General features: G+C 39.5%; 1 non-coding gene across 1 annotated transcript; it reads left to right on the forward strand.

Moving 5' to 3' along the window:
• Nucleotides 1-241: 241 nt before the first annotated feature.
• On the forward strand, nucleotides 242-324 carry trnal-uag (transfer RNA leucine (anticodon UAG)). Its single transcript has one exon. It is a non-coding gene; the product is annotated as a tRNA-Leu (tRNA).
• The last annotated feature ends 8,196 nt before the right edge of the window (nucleotides 325-8,520 follow it).

An 8,520-nucleotide genomic window follows, 5' to 3' on the forward strand; every position in this document is an offset into this window, starting at 1 on the left:
GATCAGATCACATTTTAGGAGTCATTCATGTAGAAATCCAGATAATTCCAAAGGGTTCACAAACGTTTTCTCGCAAGTGTGCAACATTCACTCCACAAAGTAAACGGGTCATGAAAGCCGACAGATTTTTCAAAGATTTCAGTACTACTGTCACTCCATGTAAATTTAATAACAGTGCAATGATCGAGGAACGCAGTAGGATCGCGGTGGCTCATCGGACCGGTTGGGGCCGGCGGCACATGTCAGGATGGCCGAGTGGTGTAAGGCGCTGCTTTTAGGTTGCAGTCTTCCCTGGAGGTGTGGGTTGAAATCCCACTCCTGATATAGAGCTAGATCAGTCTTCCTTTCTTCGAGCTTTTTCGAAACAAATCAACACTAATCAAACACACAGGAAGGTTTTCGAAAAGCATTGTGGAGTGGACAGGATGCCCCTTTGGAATAGGGCTCAGAAAATGACGGAGAAGGGAAATTACGTAAGATCCCACACATTGGAATCTGATTGGACAAAAGCTACATTGTTTCCACGTCGGGGAATCAAACCCTGGTCTCTCACAAGACAGGCAGGGATAATCACCACTATACTAACGAGGAGCACTAGTGTGCCACTAGGAGGTATTTCCTCTTTCGGCCACTACTGTTTTCGGGTTTAGGCTTTTATTTGCATTCCTTCCAGAGGAGCGCGTAAAAATGAGTTTCCATCTGCACCATCCTCACTCCTTCTCTGCTATCGCCGCTGCTCGTCCTCGTCCACTAGGTAGACCTATGGAGTCGGTTCTTTCAGCTTTATTAATTGAGTTTTCAAAGGCTAAGAGTAGGCCACAAGACATGCGAACGCATAGAGTCATTATCTGCTTCCAGGTGCGAAATGTCGTTCGTGGATGCAGAATAATACAGATGCAGCCATTCAAAACAAGCGGGCGATACCGCATTATTTTGTGGTGCGCTTGACGCAGTGTACCGCAAGTTACTGTATTAATACCGTAAATTCTCGCATAGTGCCGCATGATACCACGTGGTACCGCAAGATAAATAATAGTATCCAGAATTTCCGCAAGGTGGAGCTAATAAAGCACAACCTCTCATGTTTGAGCTGTCTCCATCAAAGTCTTAACTGAAGATATTACTAATAGTATTAATAATGAATGACCTTGGACAAACTGTAAACTCAAAGTATTGCCCTGGTCCACATTCTTTTTTTTGTTGACCGTCTTTGTAAAAGTAACACCACAGCATTTCACAATCACGCATTTGTTTCCAATCATGCAAAGTACAGTAATTTTTGAGAATCTCCGATTCACCATGCCTTTCACATGCTCATAAAAGATATTGATTTAGGAACATAAACATATTACTGTATGCAAACTGTACTGTATACAGTATGTATAGGTATATTTAATGTCTTTACTGTGCCTGTTTAAGTATTGAATATTTATATGAAATTTGACCACTGAAGGGAAATCTTAGTAGCTGAGCATAAAAAGAATAGGAGCATACTGTAAAGCGTGTGAAGGCCATAAACGATATTAATTTTGGAACATAAACATACAGTATATGGCTGGTCTCGGTACTTTAAAGAAAAAATACACACCAGTATTCCATTTCTCCCTAAACATTTTAAGCATCGAAGTCTTTAACTAACATGTGGAATAACGTGTATAAAAAGTGGTAGTTTTAACCTTTTCTGCGAATACGCTCGATACCGGAGACAACAAGCATATTTTTAGAATTTGATTAATAGGGAATATAATATGGAATCGCGTATCTAAAGAAATTAATAACGATATAATTATATTCATGTACCGCAACACAAGAATAGTACACGCTGTACAATGTCTGTTGATACTATTTGTGTAAGGCTGTTTCACCTCTCCTCATGTGACCTTGCGGGTGGTCCTGTGTTCTAGGTGCCCCCCCTACTAAACCAGAAGTTGTGTGTTCAAATCCAGTGGTGCTGTGACTTTCCTTTTAACAAACATTTCTTTGAAAAAATAGAATAGCAATGTTATGGACAATTAATTGACATTAAATATAGAAAAGCACATATTCAATTTGGGAAATAGTTTTAATATGTAAATAGTTCCCTGGTTCTGCACCCCTGGGTGTTTCTCTCTCTCTCGCTTGTTTGCTCGCTCGCCCTCTCTCTCCCTCGCTTGCCCTCCCCCCCCTCTCTCTCTCTCAATTAAATTCAAGGTGCTTTATTTGCAGGGCTCGTCGTGTGTCTCTCTCTGGTCGGGTCGCGGGAGAGCTCGCTGGCAGGTGGTGACGGAGAAGAAAATAAAGGCAGCTTTTAACTCCGGAAATCTGAGTTTTTGGGTCTTCTTTATATGTGACCTTTCAGAACACCTATCTGTTTTCTTCCTAGCACAAATGATGAGCACTCTGTGATTAAATTAATTCTCATTACATTATCATTCTCACTGTGCATAACAAGGAAGATTAATAAACATAACGTTGTTTAATGACAAACTATTGTTTATCTCATGGCTTAACAGTCAAGTCTAGCCAAAAAGAGAAAACATCGACTTTATTTAAACTCCAGCTAAAGTATTAATGGTTTATCATACTTTTATGGTACATGACTTTGCTAAAATGTATTTAAAAATAAAAACGATTACAAACGCCAGTGGAGAGAGAGAGACACACACACAGTTTTTCATTGTCAAAAAGTAATTGTTTTTTACTTTGTCAGCACCCAGACAAATGCAAACGTGTTTTTAATAAAATGCTTTTATTCATTCTTAATCAGACTCATATTCCCGAATGTCCCCCCCCCCGCCCCTCTCAGCAATCCTAGGAAGAACACGAAACAGCCTGTTAATAAAATTGTTGCAATTTTGTTTGGTCAGTTCTTCCTCCCAGAATTTGTAGATCGCATTGATCAGTTCTTGTTTTACGTTGGGTTTAACTCAGTGACATTGGAACACAGCAACTCAGACACCCGTTGAATGAAAAGGGACACTTTAATGTTCTGTATGGCTGGCACAGCACTCAACCACGCCCGCGCGCCAACAGAGAGAGAGAGACACACACACACCGGTTTTCATTGTCAAAAAGTAATTGTTTTTTTACTTTTGTACTGTCACCAGCCAAGTGACCAGGTTTGGCTCAAAAGAAAAGAAACTTCCACACAGCAGCCTTCAAATGCAAACAAAACTGGATTTATTGCCAAAAAATAAGGATAACAAAAAAAAAAACCTCACAGGAATACTCTCCACACCTTTCCTCCAAGGCACCCTCCCCCATACTGAGCTCTCCCAGTCCCTTTTATAGCCCCTCCTCTTCTAAGGACCATCCTCTTAAAGGGACTCGCTCACATTTTTGTTAACAGAGATGGGCAGATTGATCAAAATAAAGTATTTAACCATCCCAAAATTACTTATAAATTTTAACAGAGTCATGCAACTGATATATATTCACTTAAACAAAACAACTAACCTTACATCAGTTATTTATAGATGGCTCACCAGTAACCTTTCCCTTTAAGATCATTTGTGTGATACTACAAACAGGAAAGGTGACTGGTGGCCATCTTGATCAACACAAAACAATACAATACAATACAATACTCCAAATGGGGAAAACACTGCAGTGATTTTTGGGAAACAACAAAAGGGTAAGTATCATTCACACTTCATTCGTATCACATACACTCTCTCAAACATACCAGAAGGGTAGGGGGAAATATTGGAGTATTTCACATTCAGAAAGAAAGAAAAAATAACAAGCACTCTGTCACATATACCAATTTTTTTTACATTCCTCTTTATTAACAGGAATGTTTTGGTTCTGGACAGACTGTTAGTCTAGAGGAAAAGAGCGCCTCCTTCTTCGAAGCATTTTGTTGATCCGATCACTAATTCTTTTCCAGTCGCACAAAGTAAGTGTTGAGAATCTCTGATTCACCATGCTACTAATAGTTTCTCGGAGATTGCAAGACAAGGCACTTTTGCCTCTGGACCCATCGAAATTTACAGATGTGGTCCACCCCCAGTAAATTTCAAAAGTCACAAGATTTCGAAACACGAGGGCGACGTAGCGGTCGGCTCTCGCTTTCCCATCTATACCGATGCACTGCAAGTACAACCCCCCCTCTTTCTCTTGAGTGATGGGCAACAGTTGGATATCTGGGAGAATTGTTCGTCCCAGTGGCGTCTGTGAATTCCACTCTGTAAACGATGCTTCCTGAGGGGAGATATACGGCAGGGACAGCATCAGCCAATTCCTGCGCGATGGTGAGCAGAGAGGCTAGGATTGAGTGTCCTGAGGCGGTGTGTGCTCTGTGGGGGCCAGAGCTTCCGCCAGGCATTGCAACCTGAGCGGCGGGGAGTGGCACTTATCGGGAGACAGCTGCTCTACCGTTTGACTGCCGGAACATACTGTCTCCTTCTTCTGCATCTTCAGGAGTGTCTCTAACCTCCCAATCCTCCCCAGTAATGCGTTGTACTGCTCCCGCTGCTGCCGAAAAGTCTCCATACAGGTGCTGCTTCTACAGGTTGGCACCCTGGCCAGTGGCCGAGAGCAAAGACCCACAGCCTGTGGCAAAATAACATAATTCATGTAAGAAATAAAGTCACACAGTAGTATTCATCAGTTGAGGAACAGACTTTAAATAAACTTTTCTTTTCATCCGTCTTACCGCTTTCTTTTTTACCATCCTGGTGGTAGATTTTGAAGATCGTTTCGCCCGTGCTGTGTTTTCCTGAAGAACAGGCTGCGAAGAAATACTTATAATTGAATGCACAGATGTAGCCATTCAAAGTACGCGGCACAGACACGTACCGCGGGTAATTGGCTACGGCCTCGCGCATTGTGACGCAAAATACTGTGGTACGTGATTGGTTGACCGACAGGGGCACTTGTGGTGCGTTGGTCGGTCGTAGAAAGATTTAAATGTCTTTACTGTGCCCGTTTTAGTATCGAATATTTATATGGAATTTTACCACTGAAGGGAAATCTTAGTAGCTGAGCATAAAAAGAATAGGAGCATACTGTAACGCGTGTGAAGGCCATAAACGATATTAATTTTGGAAAATAAACATACAGTATATGGCTGGTCTCAGTACTTTAAAGAAAAAATACACACCAGTATTCCATTTCTCCCTAAACATTTTAAGCATCGAAGTCTTTAACTAACGTGATACCGGAGTCAACAAGCATACTTTTATAATTTGATTAAAAGGGAATATAATATGGAATCGCGTATCTAAAGAAATTAATAACGATATAATTATATTCATGTACCACAACACAAGAATAGTACACGCTGTACAATGTCTGTTGATACTGTTTCTGTAGGGCTTTTTCAACAGTCCTCATGTGGCCTTGCCAGTGGCGCTGTGGGTTAGGTTCCTGACTTGTATATCACGTGTTGGTGTTCAAGTCCAGCTGGAGCCATGACTTTATTTTTAACAAAAATTTCTTTGAAAAAATAAAACTTTTCCCTGTGTCAGAGATTAAATAAAACTTCACTCGCACCAAACAAATTACCACACACTGAACACTGAACATGTTAACCCAAATATGTCTCACAATACTTTTATGGTACATTACTTTGCTAAAATGTATTTAAAAATAAAAACGATTACAAACGCCAGCAGAGAGAGAGACACACACACACAGTTCTTCATTGTCAAAAAGTAATTGTTTTTTACTTTGTCAGCATCCAGACAAACACAAACGCGTTATTAATGAAATGCTTTTATTCATTCTTAATCGAACTCACAAGTTGTCATCTGTTGTTGAAGCTCTGTGAGACTAGACTCACACATAACTAGACTTAACTATTTAACCATGAGATTATGTTTATGTTTATTAATCTTCCTTGTTATGCACTGAGAATGATCACCCCAAACACGAGGGTGGCGTAGCGGTTGGCTCTGGCTTTCCCATCTATACCGATTCACTGCAAGTACAACCCCCCCTCCTTCTCTTGAGTGATGGGCAACAGTTGGATATCTGGGAGACTTGTTCGTTCCACTGGCGTCTGTGAATTCCGCAGATTTTTATCGTCATTAATTTTGTTACATTATACATTTTAGAAACTTTTCATCTATACAAACACCACAAAACTATTTTCGATTGTATTTCTGAATATTACACTTACAGTAGTTCACTGTTTTAAATACATCTAATTAAGAAAGTTAGGTGTTAGCATAAACTATTAGTAATCAATAATATTGAATTTAGCACTGTAATAAGTTGTTGCACTTTCCCCCGCATCTTGTAAAAATATATTTTCATTGTTCAAATATACATTAAATCTGACTATTATATAATAAGTTAAATACATATAGTTAAATATTTAAATATAAATATAGTTAAATATAGTTAATTAGTTAAATATATATAAAATATAATTCAAAATATTTTGCTAACAATGTTAACTGTTTATAAATAATCAATTGTATTAACTAAGGAGTAGGATGGCACAGTTATTAGTATGCTTTTTGTTTTGTTTCTTTTTCATAAATACAACAGTAGTACCTGATGTCTCAGTGGCTTTCAAAATTAAATTATGCATGCAAACCTGTGAACTGGCCTCTGATACTGGCCATGGAATACCCTGCATTGTGGAATAATTGTTTATTTTAAAGGATAGAGAAAGCACAGAAAACAGGCAGTTAGATTGATCAGATTGGTATGAAAAGCCATTTAGCAAAGAGGGAATGAGAAGAGTGACAAACTAGTATACTTTAGATCTTTTTTTCTGAACCAGGGAAAATCTGATCATGTTTCTCTATAACAATAATAAAAAAAACTTTATTTTACATATCACCTTTAAAAGTGGCATCTCAAAGCAATACAGTAGATGTAAAAACAGTTAAAAGGACCACAGATTACAAAGTAAATACCCAGACAAACGCAAACGTGTTTTTAATAAAATGCTTTTATTCATTCAGCAGAGAGAGAGAGAGACATCCAGCAGAGAGAGAGACACACACACCGGTTTTCATTGACAAAAAGTAATTGTTTTTTTTACATTCCTCTTGTCTAACAGGAATGTTTTGTTTGTGTACAGACTGTCCACAAACGTGAGACTGTCTTTATCAGACTTTCGTGATTTTGACCATAGTCCGTCTCCTTCCCAAAGCGATACAGTGGTGCAGCTTGAAGTCTGTACCTGTATACAGTATGGTACAGATAAAACTTACACCATACCAATGAGCTTATACCAGGGAAAGACACTCCTACTTCATTTAAAACACAATACGCCAGCAAATGTGTCTGATGCATTAGCAAGTTAAAAAAATTGTGTCGAAAACCCGGACTTAACAATTGTTTCCTTTTTCTGATCACTCGCTCTCTGGATACTCGTCTCACCTGCCTTGTTTTCTTTGTTTTCTTGTTATTTGCTGATTATGCCTGCTGCGATCCACTCCTGTCCTCACACCTAAAGAAGACAATTTTAAATTTCTTTGTGCGGTCCATAGTGCAATTAACCCTTGCTAACACATTTGCAGTCTTTTCAAAGTATGTGCTGTCCTTTGACAAAACAAGGCTTGCCAGATAATGTGAATCGAAACCTGTTTTTCTAGCTTTTAAAGTCGTGCAATGTGTAAGCAGGAACACATCATTATATCTTACATATGAAAATACATAATATAGATCCCAAACAAACGCAAACGTGTTTTTAATAAAATGCTTTTATTCACTCATAATCTGACAATTTCAGGAAGACTAAGGAAGGACTAAGGAAGTTGTCATCTGTTGTTGAAGCTCTGTGAGCTCGGTGACTTTGAGACCACTTGTTATCCCAAGTTGTTTGATTCGTCACAATTCAAATAGAGAAAAAAGAGCTGACTGACAAGATTTAAGATGTGGCTGTCAATGTTGGATTAAAAAAAACACATTGCCTGACGTTAGTTGAATTGCTTGAAAATAATTTTATTTCGAGAGACTGGATAAGTGATTCAAGTGTTTTATTAACTTCCTGAAAAACAAGTAATAATTTAACAATATGTGCAAAAGTTTTATGATATGTCGCTGTTGTGAATGTCTGTGCAGTGTATCTTATTTGACTGTCCTGGCTGGCGGAGCTCATCCAGCTGTGTCTGGATATCTCGGTCAAATATTCGGCTAGTGTGTATTGTCTGTTTAGGGTTCTGTAAAGGGTTCTGCATTCCACACGGCTGGACAGCTTGTTCCCCCCTCCCGCCCCTCTCTGTGTACCGAAGAGCCTCCTGTTCTGGATGGTGGAGCCCATACAGCTGTGTCTGGAGAGAATCCAGGGTATCAGCTTCAACCACACGGCTGTGCAGCTTGTTCCCCCCTCCCGCCCCTCTCTGTGTACAGTAGAGCCTCCTGTACTGGCTGGATTCTCTCCAGACACAGCTGTATGGGCTCCACCGTCCAGGACAGGAGGCTCTACTGTACACAGAGAGGGGCGGGAGGGGGGGACAAGCCGATACATACTCTTAAAGTTTGATTAATAGGGAATATAATATAAAAATATACTACTAAAAATAAGATACACTCTACAGACATTCACAACAGTGACTGTCAGAAGACAGGACACAGCGG

This window comes from Atractosteus spatula, unplaced genomic scaffold, assembly GCF_055471065.1.
Source record: "Atractosteus spatula isolate fAtrSpa1 unplaced genomic scaffold, fAtrSpa1.hap1 Scaffold_47, whole genome shotgun sequence".
Classification (NCBI taxonomy): Eukaryota; Metazoa; Chordata; class Actinopteri; order Semionotiformes; family Lepisosteidae; genus Atractosteus; species Atractosteus spatula.